The sequence below is a fragment of the Hemitrygon akajei genome, chromosome 2, assembly GCF_048418815.1.
Source record: "Hemitrygon akajei chromosome 2, sHemAka1.3, whole genome shotgun sequence".
Taxonomy (NCBI): domain Eukaryota; kingdom Metazoa; phylum Chordata; class Chondrichthyes; order Myliobatiformes; family Dasyatidae; genus Hemitrygon; species Hemitrygon akajei.
In genome coordinates, this window is record NC_133125.1 from 171,533,102 (window position 1) to 171,556,576 (window position 23,475).

The following is a 23,475-nucleotide window of genomic DNA, read 5'->3' on the forward strand; positions in this document are numbered from 1 at the left end:
GACTGAGTGCAGGAGGGAGTACCCCTGACTGAGTGCAGGAGGGAGTACCGCTGACTGAGTGCAGGAGGGAGTACCCCTGACTGAGTGCAGGAGGGAGTAACGCTGACTGAGTGCAGGAAGGAGTACCCCTGACTGAGTGCAGGAGGGAGGACCCCTGACTGAGTGCAGGAGGGAGTACAGCTGACTGAGTGCAGGAGGGAGGACCCCTGACTGAGTGCAGGAGGGAGTACCGCTGACTGAGTGCAGGAGGGTGTACTGCTGACTGAGTGCAGGAGGGAGTACCCCTGACTGAGTGCAGGAGGGAGTACCGCTGACTGAGTGCAGGAGGGAGTACCCCTGACAGAGTGCAGGAGGGAGTACCGCTGACTGAGTGCAGGAGGGAGTAACGCTGACTGAGTGCAGGAGGGAGTACCCCTGACTGAGTGCAGGAGGGAGTACCGCTGACTGAGTGCAGGAGGGAGTACAGCTGACTGAGTGCAGGATGGAGTACCCCGACTGACTGCAGGAGGGAGTACCCGTGACTGAGTGCAGGAGGGAGTACCCCAGACTGAGTGCAGGAGGGAGGACCCCTGACTGAGTGCAGGAGGGAGTACCACAGACTGAGTACAGGAGGGAGGACCCCTGACTGTGTGCAGGAGGGAGTACGGCTGACTGAGTGCAGGAGGGAGTACCGCTGACTGAGTGCAGGAGGGAGTACCCCTGACTGAGTGCAGGAGGGAGTACCGCTGACTGAGTGCAGGAGGGAGTACCCCTGACTGAGTGCAGGAGGGAGTACCGCAGACTGAGTGCAGGAGGGAGTACCCCCGACTGAGTGCAGGAGGGAGTACACCTGACTGAGTGCAGGAGGGAGTACCCCTGACTGAGTGCAGGAGGGAGTACCCCTGACTGAGTGCAGGAGGGAGTACCGCTGACTGAGGGCAGGAGGGAGGACCCCAGACTGAGTGCAGGAGGGAGTACCCCTGACTGAGTGCAGGAGGGAGTACCGCTGACTGAGTGCAGGAGGGAGTACCCCTGACTGAGTGCAGGAGGGAGGACCCCTGACTGAGTGCAGGAGGGAAGACCCCTGACTGAGTGCAGGAGGGAGTACAGCTGACTGAGTGCAGGAGGGAGGACCCCTGATTGAGTGCAGGAGGAAGGACCGCTGACAGAGTGCAGGAGGGTGTACCGCTGACTGAGTGCAGGAGGGAGTACCCCTGACTGAGTGCAGGAGGGAGTACCCCTGACTGAGTGCAGGAGGGAGGACCCCTGACTGAGTGCAGGAGGGAGTACAGCTGACTGAGTGCAGGAGGGAGGACCCCTGATTGAGTGCAGGAGGGAGTACCCCTGACTGAGTGCAGGAGGGAGTACCCCTGACTGAGTGCAGGAGGGAGTACCCCTGACTGAGTGCAGGAGGGAGTACCGCTGACTGAGTGCAGGAGGGAGTACCCCTGACTGAGTGCAGGAGGGAGTACCCCTGACTGAGTGCAGGAGGGAGGACCCCTGACTGAGTGCAGGAGGGAGTACAGCTGACTGAGTGCAGGAGGGAGGACCCCTGATTGAGTGCAGCAGGAAGGACCGCTGACTGAGTGCAGGAGGGTGTACCGCTGACTGAGTGCAGGAGGGAGGATCCCTGACTGAGTGCAGGAGGGAGGACCCCTGACTGAGTGCAGGAGGGAGTACCGCTGACTGAGTGCAGGAGGGAGTACCCCTGACTGAGTGCAAGAGGGAGGACCCCTGACTGAGTGCAAGAGGGAGGACCCCTGAATGAGTGCAGGAGGGAGTATCGCTGACTGAGTGCAGGAGAGAGGACCCCTGACTGAGTGCAGGAGGGAGTACCGCTGACTGAGTGCAGGAGGGAGGACCCCTGACTGAGTGCAGGAGGGAGTACCGCTGACTGAGTGAAGGAGGGAGTACCGCTGACTGAGTGCAGGAGGGAGTACCCCCGACTGAGTGCAGGAGGGAGTAGGGCTTACTGATTGCAGGAGGGAGTACAGGTGACTGAGTGCAGGAGGGAGTACCCCTGACTGAGGGCAGGACGGAGTACGGCTTACTGAGTGCAGGAGGGCGTACCGCTGACTGAGTGCAGGATGGAGTACCCCTGACTGAGTGCAGGAGGGAGTACCGCTGACTGAGCGCAGGAGGGAGTAGGGCTTACTGATTGCAGGAGGGAGTACAGCTGACTGAGTGCAGGAGGGAGTACCCCTGACTGAGTGCAGGATGGAGTACGGCTTACTGAGTGCAGGAGGGAGGACCCCTGACTGAGTGAAGGAGGGAGTACCCCTGACTGAGTGCAGGAGGGAGTACCGCTGACTGAGCGCAGGAGGGAGTACCGCTGACTGAGCTCAGGAGGGAGTACCCCTGACTGAGCGCAGGAGGGAGTACCGCTGACTGAGTGCAGGTGGGAGTACCACTGACTGAGTGCAGGAGGGAGTACCGCTGACTGAGTGCAGGAGGGAGTACCCCTGACTGAGTGCAGGAGGGAGAACCGCTGACTGAGGGCAGGAGGGAGGACCCCAGACTGAGTGCAGGAGGGAGGAACCCTGACTGAGTGCAGGAGGGAGGACCCCTGACTGAGTGCAGGAGGGAGGACCCCTGACTGAGTGCAGGAGGAAGTACAGCTGACTGAGTGCAGGAGGGAGTACCCCTGACTGAGTGCAGGAGGGAGTACCCCTGACTGAGTGCAGGAGTGAGTACGGCTTACTGAGTGAAGGAGGGAGTACCCCTGACTGAGTGCAGGAGGAAGTACAGCTGACTGAGTGCAGGAGGGAGTACCCCTGACTGAGTGCAGGAGGGAGTACCCCTGACTGAGTGCAGGAGTGAGTACGGCTTACTGAGTGCAGGAGGGAGTACCCTGACTGAGTGCAGGAGGGAGGACCACTGACTGAGTGCAGGAGGAAGTACCGCTGACTGAGGGCAGGAGGGAGTACCGCTGACTGAGTGCAGGAGGGTGGTTAGGCAGGTGAGGGAGGATCGCTGCGTGAGTGTAGGAAGGAGGTTAGGCAGGTGAGGGAGTACTGCTGAGTGAATGTAGGAAGGAGGTTAGGAAGGTGAGGGAGGACCACTGAGTGTAGGGGGGAGGTTAGGCAGGTGAGGGAGTACTGTTGAGTGAGTGTAGGAGAGAGGTTAGGCAGGTGAGGGAGTACTGCTGAGTGAGAGTAGGAGGGAGGTTAGGCAGGTGAGGGATGATCGCTGAGTGAGTGTAGGAAGGAGGTTAGCAGGTGAGTAGTACTGCTGAGTGAGTGTAGGAGGGAGGTGAGGCAGGTGAGGGAGTACTGCTGAGTGAGTGTAGGAGGGAGTTTAGGCAGGTGAGGGAGTACTGCTGAGTGAGTGTAGGAGGGAGGTTAGATAGGTGAGGGAGGATCGCTGAGTGAGTGTAGGAGGGAGGTTAGGCAGGTGAGGGAGGATCGCTGAGTGTTGGAGGGAGGTTAGGCAGATGAGGGAGGATCGCTGAGTGAGTGTAGGAGGGAGGTTCGGCAGGTGAGGGAGTACTGCTGAGTGAGTGTAGGAAGGAGGTTCGGCTGGTGAGGGAGGATCGCTGAGTGAGTGTAGGAGGGAGGTTAGGCAGGTGAGGGAGGATCGCTGAGTGTAGGAGGGAGGTTAGGCAGGTGAGGGAGTACTGCTGAGTGAGTGCAGGAAGGAGTGTAGGCAGATGAGGGAGTACTGCTGAGTGAGTATAGGAGGGAGGTTAGGCAGGTGAGGGAGGATCGCTGAGTGTTGGAGGGAGGTTAGGCAGGTGAGGGAGTACTGCTGAGTGAGTGTAGGAGGGAGGTTAGGCAGGTGAGGGAGGATCAATGAGTGTTGGAGGGAGGTTAGGCAGGTGAGGGAGGATCTCTGAGTGTTGGAGGGAGGTTAGCCAGATGATGGAGTACTGCTGAGTGAGTGTAGGAAGGAGGTTAGACAGTTGAGGGAGTATTGCTGAGTTATTGTAGGAGGCAGTTTAGGCAGGTGCGGGAGTACTGCTGAGTGAGTGTAGGAAGGAGGTTAGGCTGGTGAGGGAGGATCGCTGAGTGAGTGTAGGAGGGGGGTTAGGCAGATGAGGGAGGATCGCTGAGTGAGTGTAGGAGGGAGGTTAGGCAGGTGCGGGAGGATCGCTGAGTGAGTGTAGGAGGGAGGTTAGACAGGTGATGGAGTACTGCTGAGTGAGTGTAGGAAGGAGGTTAGGCTGGTGAGGGAGGATCGCTGAGTGAGTGTAGGAGGGAAGTTAGGCAGGTGAGGGAGGATCGCTGAGTGTTGGAGGGAGGGTAGGCAGATGAGGGAGGATCGATGAATGAGTGTAGGAGGGAGGTTAGGCAGGTGAGGGAGGATCGCTGAGTGTTGGAGGGAGGTTAGGTAGGTGAGGGAGTACTGCTGAGTGAGTGTAGGAGGGAGGTTAGGCAGGTGAGGGAGTACTGCTGAGTGAGTGTAGGAGGGAGGTTAGGCAGATGAGGGAGTACTGCTGAGTGAGTGTAGGAAGGAGTGTAGGCAGATGAGGGAGTACTGCTGAGTGAGTGTAGGAGGGAGGTTAGGCAGGTGAGGGAGGATCGCTAAGTGTTGGAGGGAGGTTAGGCAGGTGAGGGAGTATTGCTGAGTGAGTGTAGGAGGGAGGTTAGGCAGGTGAGGGAGGATCGCTGAGTGTTGGAGGGAGGTTAGGCAGATGAGGGAGTACTGCTGAGTGAGCGTAGGAAGGAGGATAGACAGGTGAGAGAGTATTGCTGAGTGAGTGTAGGAGAGAGGTTAGACAGGTGAGGGAGTACTGCTGAGTGAGTGTAGGAGGGAGGTTAGGCAGATGAGGGAGTACTGCTGAGTGAGTGTAGGAAGGAGGTTAGACAGGTGAGAGAGTATTGCTGAGTGAGTGTAGGAGGAAGGTTAGGCAGGTGAGAGAGTATTGCTGAGTAGAGTGTAGGAAGGAGGTTAGGCTGGTGAGCAACGATCGCTGAGTGTTGGAGGAAGGTTAGGTAGGTGAGAGAGTATTGCTGAGTGAGTGTAGGAGAGAGGTTAGACAGGTGAGGGAGTACTGCTGAGTGAGTGTCGGAGGGAGGTTAGGCAGATGAGGGAGTACTGCTGAGTGAGTGTAGGAAGGAGGTTAGACAGGTGAGAGAGTATTGCTGAGTGAGTGTAGGAGAGAGGTGAGACAGGTGAGGGAGGATCACTGAGTGAGTGCAGGAGAAAGGTTAGTCAGATGAGGGAGTATTGCTGAGTGAGTGTAGGAGGGGGGTTAGGCAGATGAGGGAGTATTGCTGAGGGTGTAGGAGGGAGGTTAGACAGGTGAGGGAGTACTGCTGAGTGAGTGTAGGAGGGAGGTTAGACAGGTGAGGGAGTACTGCTGAGTGAGTGTAGGAAGGAGGTTAGGCTGGTGAGGGAGGATCACTGAGTGAGTGTAGGAGGGCGGTTAGGCTGGTGAGGGAGGATCACTGAGTGAGTGCAGGAGGGAGGTTAGGCAGGTGAGGGAGGATCGCTGAGTGAGTGTAGGAGGGAGGTTAGCCAGGTGCGGGAGGATCGCTGAGTGAGTGTAGGAGGGAGGTTAGACAGGTGATGGAGTACTGCTGAGTGAGTGTAGGAAGGAGGTTAGGCTGGTGAGGGAGGATCGCTGAGTGAGTGTAGGAGGGAAGTTAGGCAGGTGAGGGAGGATCGCTGAGTGTTGGAGGGAGGGTAGGCAGATGAGGGAGGATCGATGAATGAGTGTAGGAGGGAGGTTAGGCAGGTGAGGGAGGATCGCTGAGTGTTGGAGGGAGGTTAGGTAGGTGAGGGAGTACTGCTGAGTGAGTGTAGGAGGGAGGTTAGGCAGGTGAGGGAGTACTGCTGAGTGAGTGTAGGAAGGAGTGTAGGCAGATGAGGGAGTACTGCTGAGTGAGTGTAGGAGGGAGGTTAGGCAGGTGAGGGAGGATCGCTGAGTGTTGGAGGGAGGTTAGGCAGGTGAGGGAGTATTGCTGAGTGAGTGTAGGAGGGAGGTTAGGCAGGTGAGGGAGGATCGCTGAGTGTTGGAGGGAGGTTAGGCAGATGAGGGAGTACTGCTGAGTGAGCGTAGGAAGGAGGATAGACAGGCGAGAGAGTATTGCTGAGTGAGTGTAGGACGGAGGTCAGACAGGTGAGTGAGTACTGCTGAGTGAGTGTTGGAATGAGGTTAGACAGGTGAGGGAGTACTGCACAGTGAGTGTAGGAAGGAGGCTAGGCTGGTGAGCAACGATCGCTGAGTGTTGGAGAAAGGTTAGGCAGGTGAGAGAGTATTGCTGAGTGAGTGTAGGAGGGAGGTTAGGCAGATGAGGGAGTACTGCTGAGTGAGTGTAGGAAGGAGGTTAGACAGGTGAGAGAGTATTGCTGAGTGAGTGTAGGAGGAAGGTTAGGCAGGTGAGAGAGTATTGCTGAGTAGAGTGTAGGAAGGAGGTTAGCCTGGTGAGCAACGATCGCTGAGTGTTGGAGGAAGGTTAGGTAGGTGAGAGAGTATTGCTGAGTGAGTGTAGGAGAGAGGTTAGACAGGTGAGGGAGTACTGCTGAGTGAGTGTAGGAGGGAGGTTAGGCAGATGAGGGAGTACTGCTGAGTGAGTGTAGGAAGGAGGTTAGACAGGTGAGAGAGTATTGCTGAGTGAGTGTAGGAGGAAGGTTAGGCAGGTGAGAGAGTATTGCTGAGTAGAGTGTAGGAAGGAGGTTAGGCTGGTGAGCAACGATCGCTGAGTGTTGGAGGAAGGTTAGGTAGGTGAGAGAGTATTGCTGAGTGAGTGTAGGAGAGAGGTTAGACAAGTGAGGGAGTACTGCTGAGTGAGTGTCGGAGGGAGGTTAGGCAGATGAGGGAGTACTGCTGAGTGAGTGTAGGAAGGAGGTTAGACAGGTGAGAGAGTATTGCTGAGTGAGTGTAGGAGAGAGGTGAGACAGGTGAAGGAGTACTGCTGAGTGAGTGTAGGAGGGAGGTTAGACAGGTGAGGGAGGATCACTGAGTGAGTGCAGGAGAAAGGTTAGTCAGATGAGGGAGTATTGCTGAGTGAGTGTAGGAGGGGGGTTAGGCAGATGAGGGAGTATTGCTGAGTGAGTGTAGGAGGGAGGTTAGACAGGTGAGGGAGTACTGCTGATTGAGTGTAGGAGGGAGGTTAGACAGGTGAGGGAGTACTGCTGAGTGAGTGTAGGAAGGAGGTTAGGCTGGTGAGGGAGGATCACTGAGTGAGTGTAGGAGGGCGGTTAGGCTGGTGAGGGAGGATCACTGAGTGAGTGCAGGAGGGAGGTTAGGCTGGTGAGGGAGGATCACTGAGTGAGTGCAGGAGGGAGGTTAGGCAGGTGAGGGAGTATCGCTGAGTGAGTGTAGGAGGGAGGTTAGCCAGGTGATGGAGGATCGCTGAGTGAGTGTAGGAGAGAGGTTAGGCAGGTGAGGGAGTACTGCTGAGTGAGTGTAGGAGAGAGGTTAGGCAGGTGAGGGAGTACTGCTGAGTGAGTGTAGGAGGGAGGTTAGGCAGGTGAGGGTGTACTGCTGAGTGAGTAAAGGAGGGAGGTAAGGCAGGTGAGGGATGATCGCTGAGTGAGTGTAGGAAGGAGGTTAGCAGGTGAGTAGTACTGCTGAGTGAGTGTAGGAGGGAGGTGAGGCAGGTGAGGGAGTACTGCTGAGTGAGTTTAGGAGGGAGGTTAGGCTTGTGAGGGAGGATCGCTGAGTGAGTGTAGGAGGGAGGTTAGATAGGTGAGGGAGGATCGTTGAGTGAGTGTAGGAGGAAGGTTAGGCAGGTGAGGGAGTACTGCTGAGTGAGTGTAGGAGGCAGTTAGATAGGTGAGGGAGGATCGCTGAGTGAGTGTAGGAGGAAGGTTAGGCAGGTGAGAGAGTACTGCTGAGTGAGTGTAGGAAGGAGGTTAGGCTGGTGATGGAGGATCGCTGAGTGAGTGTAGGAGGGAGGTCAGGCTGGTGAGGGAGGATCGCTGAGTGAGTGTAGGAGGGAGGTTAGGCAGGTGAGGGAGGATCGCTGTGTGTTGGAGGGAGGTTAGGCAGATGAGGGAGGATCGCTGAGTGAGTGTAGGAGGGAGGTTAGGCAGGTGAGGGTGTACTGCTGAGTGAATGTAGGAAGGAGGTTCGGCTGGTGAGGGAGGATCGCCGATTGAGTGTAGGAGGGAGGATAGGCAGGTGAGGGAGGATCTCTGAGTGTTGGAGGGAGGTTAGGCAGATGATGGAGTACTGCTGAGTGAGTGTAGGAAAGAGTGTAGGCAGATGAGGGAGGATCGCTGAGTGAGTGTAGTAGGGAGGTTAGGCAGGTGAGGGAGTACTGCTGAGTGAATGTAGGAAGGTTAGGAAGGTGAGGGAGGACCACTGAGTGTAGGGGGGAGTTTAGGCAGGTGAGGGAGTACTGTTGAGTGAGTGTAGGAGAAAGGTTAGGCAGGTGAGGGAGTACTGCTGAGTGAGTGTAGGAGGGAGGTTAGGTAGGTGAGGGATGATCGCTGAGTGAGTGTAGGAAGGAGGTTAGCAGGTGAGTAGTACTGCTGAGTGAGTGTAGGAGGGAGGTGAGGCAGGTGAGGGAGTACTGCTGAGTGAGTGTAGGAGGGAGGTTAGGCAGGTGAGGGAGTACTGCTGAGTGAGTGTAGGAGGGAGGTTAGATAGGTGAGGGAGGATCGCTGAGTGAGTGTAGAAGGGAGGTTAGGCAGGTGAGGGAGGATCGCTGAGTGTTGGAGGGAGGTTAGGTAGGTGAGAGAGTATTGCTGAGTGAGTGTAGGAGAGAGGTTAGACAGGTGAGCGAGTACTGCTGAGTGAGTGTCGGAGGGAGGTTAGGCAGATGAGGGAGTACTGCTGAGTGAGTGTAGGAAGGAGGTTAGACAGGTGAGAGAGTATTGCTGAGTGAGTGTAGGAGAGAGGTGAGACAGGTGAGGGAGTACTGCTGAGTGAGTGTAGGAAGGAGGTTAGACAGGTGAGGGAGGATCACTGAGTGAGTGCAGGAGAAAGTTTAGACAGATGAGGGAGTATTGCTGAGTGAGTGTAGGAGGGGGGTTAGGCAGATGAGGGAGTATTGCTGAGTGAGTGTAGGAGGGAGGTTAGACTGGTGAGGGAGTACTGCTGAGTGAGTGTAGGAAGGAGGTTAGGCTGGTGAGGGAGGATCACTGAGTGAGTGTAGGAGGGCGGTTAGGCTGGTGAGGGAGGATCACTGAGTGAGTGCAGGAGGGAGGATAGGCAGGTGAGGGAGGATCACTGAGTGAGTGTAGGAGGGAGGTTAGCCAGGTGATGGAGGATCGCTGAGTGAGTGTAGGAGAGAGGTTAGGCAGGTGAGGGAGTACTGATGAGTGAGTGTAGGAAGGAGGTTAGGCTGGTGAGGGAGGATCACTGAGTAAGTGTAGGAGGGCGGTTAGGCAGGTGAGGGAGTACTGCTGAGTGAGTGTAGGAGAGAGGTTAGGCAGGTGAGGGAGTACTGCTGAGTGAGTGTAGGAGGGAGGTTAGGGAGGTGAGGGTGTTCTGCTGAGTGAGTAAAGGAGGGAGGTAAGGCAGCTGAGGGATGATCGCTGAGTGAGTATAGGAAGGAGGTTAGATAGGTGAGGGAGGATCGCTGAGTGAGTGTAGAAGGGAGGTTAGGCAGGTGAGGGAGGATCGCTGAGTGTTGGAGGGAGGTTAGGCAGGTGAGGGAGTACTGCTGAGTGAGTGTAGGAGGGAGGTTAGGCTGGTGAGGGAGGATCGCTGAGTGAGTGTAGGAGGAAGGTTAGGCAGGTGAGGGAGTACTGCTGAGTGAGTGTAGGAGGGAGGTTAGATAGGTGAGGGAGGATCGCTGAGTGAGTGTAGGAGGAAGGTTAGGCAGGTGAGGGAGTACTGTTGAGTGAGTGTAGGAGGGAGGGTAGATAGGTGAGGGAGGATAGCTGTGTGCGTGTAGGAGGAAGGTTAGGCAGGAGAGAGAGTACTGCTGAGTGAGTGTAGGAAGGAGGTTAGGCTGGTGAGGGAGGATCGCTGAGGGAGTGTAGGAGGGAGGTTAGGCAGGTGAGGGAGGATCGCTGTGTGTTGGAGGGAGGTTAGGTAGATGAGGGAGGATCGCTGAGTGAGTGTAGGAGGGAGGTTAGGCAGGTGAGGGAGTACTGCTGAGTGAATGTAGGAAGGAGGTTCGGCTGGTGAGGGAGGATCGCCGATTGAGTGTAGTAGGGAGGATAGGCAGGTGAGGGAGGATCGCTGAGTGTTGGAGGGAGGTTAGGCAGATGATGGAGTACTGCTGAGTGAGTGTAGGAAGGAGTGTAGGCAGATGAGGGAGGATCGCTGAGTGAGTGTAGAAGGGAGGTTAGGCAGGTGAGGGAGTACTGCTGAGTGAATGTAGGAAGGAGGTTAGGAAGGTGAGGGAGGACCACTGAGTGTAGGGGGGAGTTTAGGCAGGTGAGGGAGTACTGTTGAGTGAGTGTAGGAGAAAGGTTAGGCAGGTGAGGGAGTACTGCTGAGTGAGTGTAGGAGGGAGGTTAGGTAGGTGAGGGATGATCGCTGAGTGAGTGTAGGAAGGAGGTTAGCAGGTGAGTAGTACTGCTGAGTGAGTGTAGGAGGGAGGTTAGGCAGGTGAGGGAGTACTGCTGAGTGAGTGTAGGAGGGAGGTTAGATAGGTGAGGGAGGATCGCTGAGTGAGTGTAGGAGGGAGGTTAGGCAGGTGAGGGAGTACTGCTGAGTGAGTGTAGGAAGGAGGTTCGGCTGGTGAGGGAGGATCGCTGAGTGAGTGTAGGAGGGAGGTTAGGCAGGTGAGGGAGGATCGCTGAGTGAGTGTAGGAAGGAGTGTAGGCAGATGAGGGAGTACTGATGAGTGAGTGTAGGAGGGAGGTTAGGCAGGTGAGGGAGGATCGCTGAGTGTTGGAGGGAGGTTAGGCAGATGATGGAGTACTGCTGAGTGAGTGTAGGAACGAGTGTAGGGAGATGAGGGAGGATCGCTGAGTGAGTGTAGGAGGGAGGTGAGGCAGGTGAGGGAGTACTGCTGAGTGAGTGTAGGAGGGAGGTTAGGCTTGTGAGGGAGGATCGCAGAGTGAGTGTAGGAGGGAGGTTAGATAGGTGAGGTAGGATCGCTGAGTGAGTGTAGGAGGAAGGTTAGGCAGGTGAGGGAGTACTGCTGAGTGAGTGTAGGAGGGAGGTTAGATAGGTGAGGGAGGATCGCTGAGTGAGTGTAGTAGGGACGTTAGGCAGGTGAGGGAGTACTGCTGAGTGAATGTAGGAAGGAGGTTAGGAAGGTGAGGGAGGACCACTGAGTGTAGGGGGGAGTTTAGGGAGGTGAGGGAGTACTGTTGAGTGAGTGTAGGTTAAAGGTTAGGCAGGTGAGGGAGTACTGCTGAGTGAGTGTAGGAGGGAGTTTAGGTAGGTGAGGGATGATCGCTGAGTGAGTGTAGGAAGGAGGTTAGCAGGTGAGTAGTACTGCTGAGTGAGTGTAGGAGGGAGGTGAGGCAGGTGAGGGAGTACTGCTGAGTGAGTGTAGGAGGGAGGTTAGGCAGGTGAGGGAGTACTGCTGAGTGAGTGTAGGAGGGAGGTTAGATAGGTGAGGGAGGATCGCTGAGTGAGTGTAGAAGGGAGGTTAGGCAGGTGAGGGAGGATCGCCGAGTGTTGGAGGGAGGTTAGGCAGATGATGGAGTACTGCTGAGTGAGTGTAGGAAGGAGCTTAGGCTGGTGAGCAACGATCGCTGAGTGTTGGAGGAAGGTTAGGTAGGTGAGAGAGTATTGCTGAGTGAGTGTAGGAGAGAGGTTAGGCAGATGATGGAGTACTGCTGAGTGAGTGTAGGAGAGAGGTTAGACAGGTGAGCGAGTACTGCTGAGTGAGTGTAGGAAGGAGGTTAGACAGGTGAGAGAGTATTGCTGAGTGAGTGTAGGAGAGAGGTGAGACAGGTGAGGGAGTACTGCTGAGTGAGTGTAGGAAGGAGGTTAGACAGGTGAGGGAGGATCACTGAGTGAGTGCAGGAGAAAGGTTAGGCAGATGAGGGAGTATTGCTGAGTGAGTGTAGGAGGGGGGTTAGGCAGATGAGGGAGTATTGCTGAGTGAGTGTAGGAGGGAGGTTAGACAGGTGAGGGAGTACTGCTGAGTGAGTGTAGGAAGGAGGTTAGGCTGGTGAGGGAGGATCACTGAGTGAGTGTAGGAGGGCGGTTAGGCTGGTGAGGGAGGATCACTGAGTGAGTGCAGGAGGGAGGATAGGCAGGTGAGGGAGGATCGCTGAGTGAGTGTAGGAGGGAGGTTAGCCAGGTGATGGAGGATCGCTGAGTGAGTGTAGGAGAGAGGTTAGGCAGGTGAGGGAGTACTGATGAGTGAGTGTAGGAAGGAGGTTAGGCTGGTGAGGGAGGATCACTGAGTGAGTGTAGGAGGGCGGTTAGGCAGGTGAGGGAGTACTGCTGAGTGAGTGTAGGAGAGAGGTTAGGCAGGTGAGGGAGTACTGCTGAGTGAGTGTAGGAGGGAGGTTAGGGAGGTGAGGGTGTTCTGCTGAGTGAGTAAAGGAGGGAGGTAAGGCAGGTGAGGGATGATCGCTGAGTGAGTGTAGGAAGGAGGTTAGATAGGTGAGGGAGGATCGCTGAGTGAGTGTAGAAGGGAGGTTAGGCAGGTGAGGGAGGATCGCTGAGTGTTGGAGGGAGGTTAGGCAGGTGAGGGAGTACTGCTGAGTGAGTGTAGGAGGGAGGTTAGGCTGGTGAGGGAGGATCGCTGAGTGAGTGTAGGAGGAAGGTTAGGCAGGTGAGGGAGTACTGCTGAGTGAGTGTAGGAGGGAGGTTAGATAGGTGAGGGAGGATCGCTGAGTGAGTGTAGGAGGAAGGTTAGGCAGGTGAGGGAGTACTGTTGAGTGAGTGTAGGAGGGAGGGTAGATAGGTGAGGGAGGATCGCTGAGTGAGTGTAGGAGGGAGGTTAGGCAGGTGAGGGAGGATCGCTGAGTGAGTGTAGGAAGGAGTGTAGGCAGATGAGGGAGTACTGATGAGTGAGTGTAGGAGGGAGGTTAGGCAGGTGAGGGAGGATCGCTGAGTGTTGGAGGGAGGTTAGGCAGATGATGGAGTACTGCTGAGTGAGTGTAGGAACGAGTGTAGGGAGATGAGGGAGGATCGCTGAGTGAGTGTAGGAGGGAGGTGAGGCAGGTGAGGGAGTACTGCTGAGTGAGTGTAGGAGGGAGGTTAGGCTTGTGAGGGAGGATCGCAGAGTGAGTGTAGGAGGGAGGTTAGATAGGTGAGGTAGGATCGCTGAGTGAGTGTAGGAGGAAGGTTAGGCAGGTGAGGGAGTACTGCTGAGTGAGTGTAGGAGGGAGGTTAGATAGGTGAGGGAGGATCGCTGAGTGAGTGTAGTAGGGACGTTAGGCAGGTGAGGGAGTACTGCTGAGTGAATGTAGGAAGGAGGTTAGGAAGGTGAGGGAGGACCACTGAGTGTAGGGGGGAGTTTAGGGAGGTGAGGGAGTACTGTTGAGTGAGTGTAGGTTAAAGGTTAGGCAGGTGAGGGAGTACTGCTGAGTGAGTGTAGGAGGGAGTTTAGGTAGGTGAGGGATGATCGCTGAGTGAGTGTAGGAAGGAGGTTAGCAGGTGAGTAGTACTGCTGACTGAGTGTAGGAGGGAGGTGAGGCAGGTGAGGGAGTACTGCTGAGTGAGTGTAGGAGGGAGGTTAGGCAGGTGAGGGAGTACTGCTGAGTGAGTGTAGGAGGGAGGTTAGATAGGTGAGGGAGGATCGCTGAGTGAGTGTAGAAGGGAGGTTAGGCAGGTGAGGGAGGATCGCCGAGTGTTGGAGGGAGGTTAGGCAGATGATGGAGTACTGCTGAGTGAGTGTAGGAAGGAGCTTAGGCTGGTGAGCAACGATCGCTGAGTGTTGGAGGAAGGTTAGGTAGGTGAGAGAGTATTGCTGAGTGAGTGTAGGAGAGAGGTTAGGCAGATGATGGAGTACTGCTGAGTGAGTGTAGGAGAGAGGTTAGACAGGTGAGCGAGTACTGCTGAGTGAGTGTAGGAAGGAGGTTAGACAGGTGAGAGAGTATTGCTGAGTGAGTGTAGGAGAGAGGTGAGACAGGTGAGGGAGTACTGCTGAGTGAGTGTAGGAAGGAGGTTAGACAGGTGAGGGAGGATCACTGAGTGAGTGCAGGAGAAAGGTTAGGCAGATGAGGGAGTATTGCTGAGTGAGTGTAGGAGGGGGGTTAGGCAGATGAGGGAGTATTGCTGAGTGAGTGTAGGAGGGAGGTTAGACAGGTGAGGGAGTACTGCTGAGTGAGTGTAGGAAGGAGGTTAGGCTGGTGAGGGAGGATCACTGAGTGAGTGTAGGAGGGCGGTTAGGCTGGTGAGGGAGGATCACTGAGTGAGTGCAGGAGGGAGGATAGGCAGGTGAGGGAGGATCGCTGAGTGAGTGTAGGAGGGAGGTTAGCCAGGTGATGGAGGATCGCTGAGTGAGTGTAGGAGAGAGGTTAGGCAGGTGAGGGAGTACTGATGAGTGAGTGTAGGAAGGAGGTTAGGCTGGTGAGGGAGGATCACTGAGTGAGTGTAGGAGGGCGGTTAGGCAGGTGAGGGAGTACTGCTGAGTGAGTGTAGGAGAGAGGTTAGGCAGGTGAGGGAGTACTGCTGAGTGAGTGTAGGAGGGAGGTTAGGGAGGTGAGGGTGTTCTGCTGAGTGAGTAAAGGAGGGAGGTAAGGCAGGTGAGGGATGATCGCTGAGTGAGTGTAGGAAGGAGGTTAGATAGGTGAGGGAGGATCGCTGAGTGAGTGTAGAAGGGAGGTTAGGCAGGTGAGGGAGGATCGCTGAGTGTTGGAGGGATGTTAGGCAGGTGAGGGAGTACTGCTGAGTGAGTGTAGGAGGGAGGTTAGGCTGGTGAGGGAGGATCGCTGAGTGAGTGTAGGAGGAAGGTTAGGCAGGTGAGGGAGTACTGCTGAGTGAGTGTAGGAGGGAGGTTAGATAGGTGAGGGAGGATCGCTGAGTGAGTGTAGGAGGAAGGTTAGGCAGGTGAGGGAGTACTGTTGAGTGAGTGTAGGAGGGAGGGTAGATAGGTGAGGGAGGATAGCTGTGTGCGTGTAGGAGGAAGGTTAGGCAGGAGAGAGAGTACTGCTGAGTGAGTGTAGGAAGGAGGTTAGGCTGGTGATGGAGGATCGCTGAGTGAGTGTAGGAGGGAGGTTAGGCTGGTGAGGGAGCATCGCTGAGTGAGTGTAGGAGGGAGGTTAGGCAGGTGAGGGAGGATCGCTGTGTGTTGGAGGGAGGTTAGGTAGATGAGGGAGGATCGCTGAGTGAGTGTAGGAGGGAGGTTAGGCAGGTGAGGGAGTACTGCTGAGTGAATGTAGGAAGGAGGTTCGGATGGTGAGGGAGGATCGCCGATTGAGTGTAGTAGGGAGGATAGGCAGATGAGGGAGGATCGCTGAGTGTTGGAGGGAGGTTAGGCAGATGATGGAGTACTGCTGAGTGAGTGTAGGAAGGAGTGTAGGCAGATGAGGGAGGATCGCTGAGTGAGTGTAGTAGGGATGTTAGGCAGGTGAGGGAGTACTGCTGAGTGAATGTAGGAAGGAGGTTAGGAAGGTGAGGGAGGACCACTGAGTGTAGGGGGGAGTTTAGGCAGGTGAGGGAGTACTGTTGAGTGAGTGTAGGAGAAAGGTTAGGCAGGTGAGGGAGTACTGCTGAGTGAGTGTAGGAGGGAGGTTAGGTAGGTGAGGGATGATCGCTGAGTGAGTGTAGGAAGGAGGCTAGCAGGTGAGTAGTACTGCTGAGTGAGTGTAGGAGGGAGGTTAGGCAGGTGAGGGAGTACTGCTGAGTGAGTGTAGGAGGGAGGTTAGATAGGTGAGGGAGGATCGCTGAGTGAGTGTAGAAGGGAGGTTAGGCAGATGAGGGAGTACTGATGAGTGAGTGTAGGAGGGAGGTTAGGCAGGTGAGGGAGGATCGCTGAGTGTTGGAGGGAGGTTAGGCAGATGATGGAGTACTGCTGAGTGAGTGTAGGAACGAGTGTAGGGAGATGAGGGAGGATCGCTGAGTGAGTGTAGGAGGGAGGTGAGGCAGGTGAGGGAGTACTGCTGAGTGAGTGTAGGAGGGAGGTTAGGCTTGTGAGGGAGGATCGCAGAGTGAGTGTAGGAGGGAGGTTAGATAGGTGAGGGAGGATCGCTGAGTGAGTGTAGGAGGAAGGTTAGGCAGGTGAGGGAGTACTGCTGAGTGAGTGTAGGAGGGAGGTTAGATAGGTGAGGGAGGATCGCTGAGTGAGTGTAGTAGGGAGGTTAGGCAGGTGAGGGAGTACTGCTGAGTGAATGTAGGAAGGAGGTTAGGAAGGTGAGGGAGGACCACTGAGTGTAGGGGGGAGTTTAGGCAGGTGAGGGAGTACTGTTGAGTGAGTGTAGGAGAAAGGTTAGGCAGGTGAGGGAGTACTGCTGAGTGAGTGTAGGAGGGAGTTTAGGTAGGTGAGGGATGATCGCTGAGTGAGTGTAGGAAGGAGGTTAGCAGGTGAGTAGTACTGCTGAGTGAGTGTAGGAGGGAGGTGAGGCAGGTGAGGGAGTACTGCTGAGTGAGTGTAGGAGGGAGGTTAGGCAGGTGAGGGAGTACTGCTGAGTGAGTGTAGGAGGGAGGTTAGATAGGTGAGGGAGGATCGCTGAGTGAGTGTAGAAGGGAGGTTAGGCAGGTGAGGGAGGATCGCTGAGTGTTGGAGGGAGGTTAGGTAGATGATGGAGTACTGCTGAGTGAGTGTAGGAAGGAGCTTAGGCTGGTGAGCAACGATCGCTGAGTGTTGGAGGAAGGTTAGGTAGGTGAGAGAGTATTGCTGAGTGAGTGTAGGAGAGAGGTTAGACAGGTGAGCGAGTACTGCTGAGTGAGTGTCGGAGGGAGGTTAGGCAGATGAGGGAGTACTGCTGAGTGAGTGTAGGAAGGAGGTTAGACAGGTGAGAGAGTATTGCTGAGTGAGTGTAGGAGAGAGGTGAGACAGGTGAGGGAGTACTGCTGAGTGAGTGTAGGAAGGAGGTTAGACAGGTGAGGGAGGATCACTGAGTGAGTGCAGGAGAAAGGTTAGGCAGATGAGGGAGTATTGCTGAGTGAGTGTAGGAGGGGGGTTAGGCAGATGAGGGAGTATTGCTGAGTGAGTGTAGGAGGGAGGTTAGACAGGTGAGGGAGTACTGCTGAGTGAGTGTAGGAAGGAGGTTAGGCTGGTGAGGGAGGATCACTGAGTGAGTGTAGGAGGGCGGTTAGGCTGGTGAGGGAGGATCACTGAGTGAGTGCAGGAGGGAGGATAGGCAGGTGAGGGAGGATCACTGAGTGAGTGTAGGAGGGAGGTTGGCCAGGTGATGGAGGATCGCTGAGAGAGTGTAGGAGAGAGGTTAGGCAGGTGAGGGAGTACTGATGAGTGAGTGTAGGAAGGAGGTTAGGCTGGTGAGGGAGGATCACTGAGTGAGTGTAGGAGGGCGGTTAGGCAGGTGAGGGAGTACTGCTGAGTGAGTGTAGGAGAGAGGTTAGGCAGGTGAGGGAGTACTGCTGAGTGAGTGTAGGAGGGAGGTTAGGGAGGTGAGGGTGTTCTGCTGAGTGAGTAAAGGAGGGAGGTAAGGCAGGTGAGGGATGATCGCTGAGTGAGTATAGGAAGGAGGTTAGATAGGTGAGGGAGGATCGCTGAGTGAGTGTAGAAGGGAGGTTAGGCAGGTGAGGGAGGATCGCTGAGTGTTGGAGGGAGGTTAGGCAGGTGAGGGAGTACTGCTGAGTGAGTGTAGGAGGGAGGTTAGGCTGGTGAGGGAGGATCGCTGAGTGAGTGTAGGAGGAAGGTTAGGCAGGTGAGGGAGTACTGCTGAGTGAGTGTAGGAGGGAGGTTAGATAGGTGAGGGAGGATCGCTGAGTGAGTGTAGGAGGAAGGTTAGGCAGGTGAGGGAGTACTGTTGAGTGAGTGTAGGAGGGAGGGTAGATAGGTGAGGGAGGATAGCTGTGTGCGTGTAGGAGGAAGGTTAGGCAGGAGAGAGAGTACTGCTGAGTGAGTGTAGGAAGGAGGTTAGGCTGGTGATGGAGGATCGCTGAGTGAGTGTAGGAGGGAGGTTAGGCTGGTGAGGGAGGATCGCTGAGGGAGTGTAGGAGGGAGGTTAGGCAGGTGAGGGAGGATCGCTGTGTGTTGGAGGGAGGTTAGGTAGATGAGGGAGGATCGCTGAGTGAGTGTAGGAGGGAGGTTAGGCAGGTGAGGGAGTACTGCTGAGTGAATGTAGGAAGGAGGTTCGGCTGGTGAGGGAGGATCGCCGATTGAGTGTAGTAGGGAGGATAGGCAGGTGAGGGAGGATCGCTGAGTGTTGGAGGGAGGTTAGGCAGATGATGGAGTACTGCTGAGTGAGTGTAGGAAGGAGTGTAGGCAGATGAGGTAGGATCGCTGAGTGAGTGTAGTAGGGAGGTTAGGCAGGTGAGGGAGTACTGCTGAGTGAATGTAGGAAGGAGGTTAGGAAGGTGAGGGAGGACCACTGAGTGTAGGGGGGAGTTTAGGCAGGTGAGGGAGTACTGTTGAGTGAGTGTAGGAGAAAGGTTAGGCAGGTGAGGGAGTACTGCTGAGTGAGTGTAGGAGGGAGGTTAGGTAGGTGAGGGATGATCGCTGAGTGAGTGTAGGAAGGAGGTTAGCAGGTGAGTAGTACTGCTGAGTGAGTGTAGTAGGGAGGTTAGGCAGGTGAGGGAGTACTGCTGAGTGAGTGTAGGAGGGAGGTTAGATAGGTGAGGGAGGATCGCTGAGTGAGTGTAGGAGGGAGGTTAGGCAGGTGAGGGAGTACTGCTGAGTGAGTGTAGGAAGTAGGTTCGGCTGGTGAGGGAGGATCGCTGAGTGAGTGTAGGAGGGAGGTTAGGCAGGTGAGGGAGGATCGCTGAGTGAGTGTAGGAAGGAGTGTAGGCAGATGAGGGAGTACTGATGAGTGAGTGTAGGAGGGAGGTTAGGCAGGTGAGGGAGTACTGCTGAGTGAGTGTAGGAGGGAGGTTAGGCTTGTGAGGGAGGATCGCAGAGTGAGTGTAGGAGGGAGGTTAGATAGGTGAGGGAGGATCGCTGAGTGAGTGTAGGAGGGTTAGGCAGGTGAGGGAGTACTGCTGAGTGAGTGTAGGAGGGAGGTTAGATAGGTGAGGGAGGATCGCTGAGTGAGTGTAGTAGGGACGTTAGGCAGGTGAGGGAGTACTGCTGAGTGAATGTAGGAAGGAGGTTAGGAAGGTGAGGGAGGACCACTGAGTGTAGGGGGGAGTTTAGGGAGGTGAGGGAGTACTGTTGAGTGAGTGTAGGTTAAAGGTTAGGCAGGTGAGGGAGTACTGCTGAGTGAGTGTAGGAGGGAGTTTAGGTAGGTGAGGGATGATCGCTGAGTGAGTGTAGGAAGGAGGTTAGCAGGTGAGTAGTACTGCTGAGTGAGTGTAGGAGGGAGGTGAGGCAGGTGAGGGAGTACTGCTGAGTGAGTGTAGGAGGGAGGTTAGGCAGGTGAGGGAGTACTGCTGAGTGAGTGTAGGAGGGAGGTTAGATAGGTGAGGGAGGATCGCTGAGTGAGTGTAGAAGGGAGGTTAGGCAGGTGAGGGAGGATCGCCGAGTGTTGGAGGGAGGTTAGGCAGATGATGGAGTACTGCTGAGTGAGTGTAGGAAGGAGGTTAGGCTGGTGAGGGAGGATCACTGAGTGAGTGTAGGAGGGCGGTTAGGCTGGTGAGGGAGGATCACTGAGTGAGTGCAGGAGGGAGGATAGGCAGGTGAGGGAGGATCGCTGAGTGAGTGTAGGAGGGAGGTTAGCCAGGTGATGGAGGATCGCTGAGTGAGTGTAGGAGAGAGGTTAGGCAGGTGAGGGAGTACTGATGAGTGAGTGTAGGAAGGAGGTTAGGCTGGTGAGGGAGGATCACTGAGTGAGTGTAGGAGGGCGGTTAGGCAGGTGAGGGAGTACTGCTGAGTGAGTGTAGGAGAGAGGTTAGGCAGGTGAGGGAGTACTGCTGAGTGAGTGTAGGAGGGAGGTTAGGGAGGTGAGGGTGTTCTGCTGAGTGAGTAAAGGAGGGAGGTAAGGCAGGTGAGGGATGATCGCTGAGTGAGTGTAGGAAGGAGGTTAGATAGGTGAGGGAGGATCGCTGAGTGAGTGTAGAAGGGAGGTTAGGCAGGTGAGGGAGGATAGCTGAGTGTTGGAGGGAGGTTAGGCAGGTGAGGGAGTACTGCTGAGTGAGTGTAGGAGGGAGGTTAGGCTGGTGAGGGAGGATCGCTGAGTGAGTGTAGGAGGAAGGTTAGGCAGGTGAGGGAGTACTGCTGAGTGAGTGTAGGAGGGAGGTTAGATAGGTGAGGGAGGATCGCTGAGTGAGTGTAGGAGGAAGGTTAGGCAGGTGAGGGAGTACTGTTGAGTGAGTGTAGGAGGGAGGGTAGATAGGTGAGGGAGGATAGCTGTGTGTGTGTAGGAGGAAGGTTAGGCAGGAGAGAGAGTACTGCTGAGTGAGTGTAGGAAGGAGGTTAGGCTGGTGATGGAGGATCGCTGAGTGAGTGTAGGAGGGAGGTTAGGCTGGTGAGGGAGCATCGCTGAGTGAGTGTAGGAGGGAGGTTAGGCAGGTGAGGGAGGATCGCTGTGTGTTGGAGGGAGGTTAGGTAGATGAGGGAGGATCGCTGAGTGAGTGTAGGAGGGAGGTTAGGCAGGTGAGGGAGTACTGCTGAGTGAATGTAGGAAGGAGGTTCGGATGGTGAGGGAGGATCGCCGATTGAGTGTAGTAGGGAGGATAGGCAGGTGAGGGAGGATCGCTGAGTGTTGGAGGGAGGTTAGGCAGATGATGGAGTACTGCTGAGTGAGTGTAGGAAGGAGTGTAGGCAGATGAGGGAGGATCGCTGAGTGAGTGTAGTAGGGAGGTTAGGCAGGTGAGGGAGTACTGCTGAGTGAATGTAGGAAGGAGGTTAGGAAGGTGAGGGAGGACCACTGAGTGTAGGGGGGAGTTTAGGCAGGTGAGGGAGTTCTGTTGAGTGAGTGTAGGAGAAAGGTTAGGCAGGTGAGGGAGTACTGCTGAGTGAGTGTAGGAGGGAGGTTAGGTAGGTGAGGGATGATCGCTGAGTGAGTGTAGGTAGGAGGCTAGCAGGTGAGTAGTACTGCTGAGTGAGTGTAGGAGGGAGGTTAGGCAGGTGAGGGAGTACTGCTGAGTGAGTGTAGGAGGGAGGTTAGATAGGTGAGGGAGGATCGCTGAGTGTTGGAGGGAGGTTAGGCAGGTGAGGGAGTACTGCTGAGTGAGTGTAGGAGGGAGGTTAGGCTGGTGAGGGAGGATCGCTGAGTGAGTGTAGGAGGAAGGTTAGGCAGGTGAGGGAGTACTGCTGAGTGAGTGTAGGAGGGAGGTTAGATAGGTGAGGGAGGATCGCTGAGTGAGTGTAGGAGGAAGGTTAGGCAGGTGAGGGAGTACTGTTGAGTGAGTGTAGGAGGGAGGGTAGATAGGTGAGGGAGGATAGCTGTGTGCGTGTAGGAGGAAGGTTAGGCAGGAGAGAGAGTACTGCTGAGTGAGTGTAGGAAGGAGATTAGGCTGGTGATGGAGGATCGCTGAGTGAGTGTAGGAGGGAGGTTAGGCTGGTGAGGGAGCATCGCTGAGTGAGTGTAGGAGGGAGGTTAGGCAGGTGAGGGAGGATCGCTGTGTGTTGGAGGGAGGTTAGGTAGATGAGGGAGGATCGCTGAGTGAGTGTAGGAGGGAGGTTAGGCAGGTGAGGGAGTACTGCTGAGTGAATGTAGGAAGGAGGTTCGGATGGTGAGGGAGGATCGCCGATTGAGTGTAGTAGGGAGGATAGGCAGGTGAGGGAGGATCGCTGAGTGTTGGAGGGAGGTTAGGCAGATGATGGAGTACTGCTGAGTGAGTGTAGGAAGGAGTGTAGGCAGATGAGGGAGGATCGCTGAGTGAGTGTAGTAGGGAGGTTAGGCAGGTGAGGGAGTACTGCTGAGTGAATGTAGGAAGGAGGTTAGGAAGGTGAGGGAGGACCACTGAGTGTAGGGGGGAGTTTAGGCAGGTGAGGGAGTACTGTTGAGTGAGTGTAGGAGAAAGGTTAGGCAGGTGAGGGAGTACTGCTGAGTGAGTGTAGGAGGGAGGTTAGGTAGGTGAGGGATGATCGCTGAGTAAGTGTAGGTAGGAGGCTAGCAGGTGAGTAGTACTGCTGAGTGAGTGTAGGAGGGAGGTTAGGCAGGTGAGGGAGTACTGCTGAGTGAGTGTAGGAGGGAGGTTAGATAGGTGAGGGAGGATCGCTGAGTGAGTGTAGGAGGGAGGTTAGGCAGGTGAGGGAGTACTGCTGAGTGAGTGTAGGAAGGAGGTTCGGCTGGTGAGGGAGGATCGCTGAGTGAGTGTAGGAGGGAGGTTAGGCAGTTGAGGGAGGATCGCTGAGTGAGTGTAGGAGGGAGGTTAGGCAGGTGAGGGAGTACTGCTGAGTGAGTGTAGGAAGGAGGTTCGGCTGGTGAGGGAGGATCGCTGAGTGAGTGTAGGAGGGAGGTTAGGCAGGTGAGGGAGGATCAATGAGTGTTGGAGGGAGTTTAGGCAGGTGAGGGAGGATCTGTGAGTGTTGGAGGGAGGTTAGGCAGATGATGGAATACTGCTGAGTGAGTGTAGGAAGGAGGTTAGACAGATGAGGGAGTATTGCTGAGTTAGTGTAGGAGAGAGGTTAGGCAGGTGAGAGAGTATTGCTGAGTGAGTGTAGGAGAGAGGTGAGACAGGTGAGGGAGTACTGCTGAGTGAGTGTAGGAGGGAGGTTAGACAGGTGAGGGAGGATCACTGAGTGAGTGCAGGAGAAAGGTTAGGCAGATGAGGGAGTATTGCTGAGTGAGTGTAGGAGGGTGGTTAGGCAGATGAGGGAGTATTGCTGAGTGAGTGTAGGAGGGAGGTTAGACAGGTGATGGAGTACTGCTGAGTGAGTGTAGGAGGGAGGTTAGACAAGTGAGGGAGTACTGCTGAGTGAGTGTAGGAAGGAGGTTAGGCTGGTGAGGGAGGATCACTGAGTGAGTGTAGGAGGGCGGTTAGGCTGGTGAGGGAGGATCACTGAGTGAGTGCAGGAGGGAGGTTAGGCAGGTGAGGGAGGATCGCTGAGTGAGTGTAGGAGGGAGGTTAGCCAGGTGATGGAGGATCGCTGAGTGAGTGTAGGAGAGAGGTTAGGCAGGTGAGGGAGTACTGCTGAGTGAGTGTAGGAAGGTGGTTAGGCTGGTGAGGGAGGATCACTGAGTGAGTGTAGGAGGGCGGTTAGGCAGGTGAGGGAGTACTGCTGAGTGAGTGTAGGAGAGAGGTTAAGCAGGTGAGGGAGTACTGCTGAGTGAGTGTAGGAGGGAGGTTAGGCAGGTGAGGGTGTACTGCTGAGTGAGTAAAGGAGGGAGGTAAGGCAGGTGAGGGATGATCGCTGAGTGAGTGTAGGAAGGAGGTTAGCAGGTGAGTAGTACTGCTGAGTGAGTGTAGGAGGGAGGTGAGGCAGGTGAGGGAGTACTGCTGAGTGAGTGTAGGAGGGAGGTTAGGCTTGTGAGGGAGGATCGCTGATTGAGTGTAGGAGGGAGGTTAGATAGGTGAGGGAGGATCGCTGAGTGAGTGTGGGAGGAAGGTTAGGCAGGTTAGGGAGTACTGCTGAGTGAGTGTAGGAGGGAGGTTAGATAGGTGAGGGAGGATCGCTGAGTGAGTGTAGGAGGAAGGTTAGGCAGGTGAGGGAGTACTGTTGAGTGAGTGTAGGAGGGAGGGTAGATCGGTCAGTGAGGATCGCTGTGTGAGTGTAGGAGGAAGTT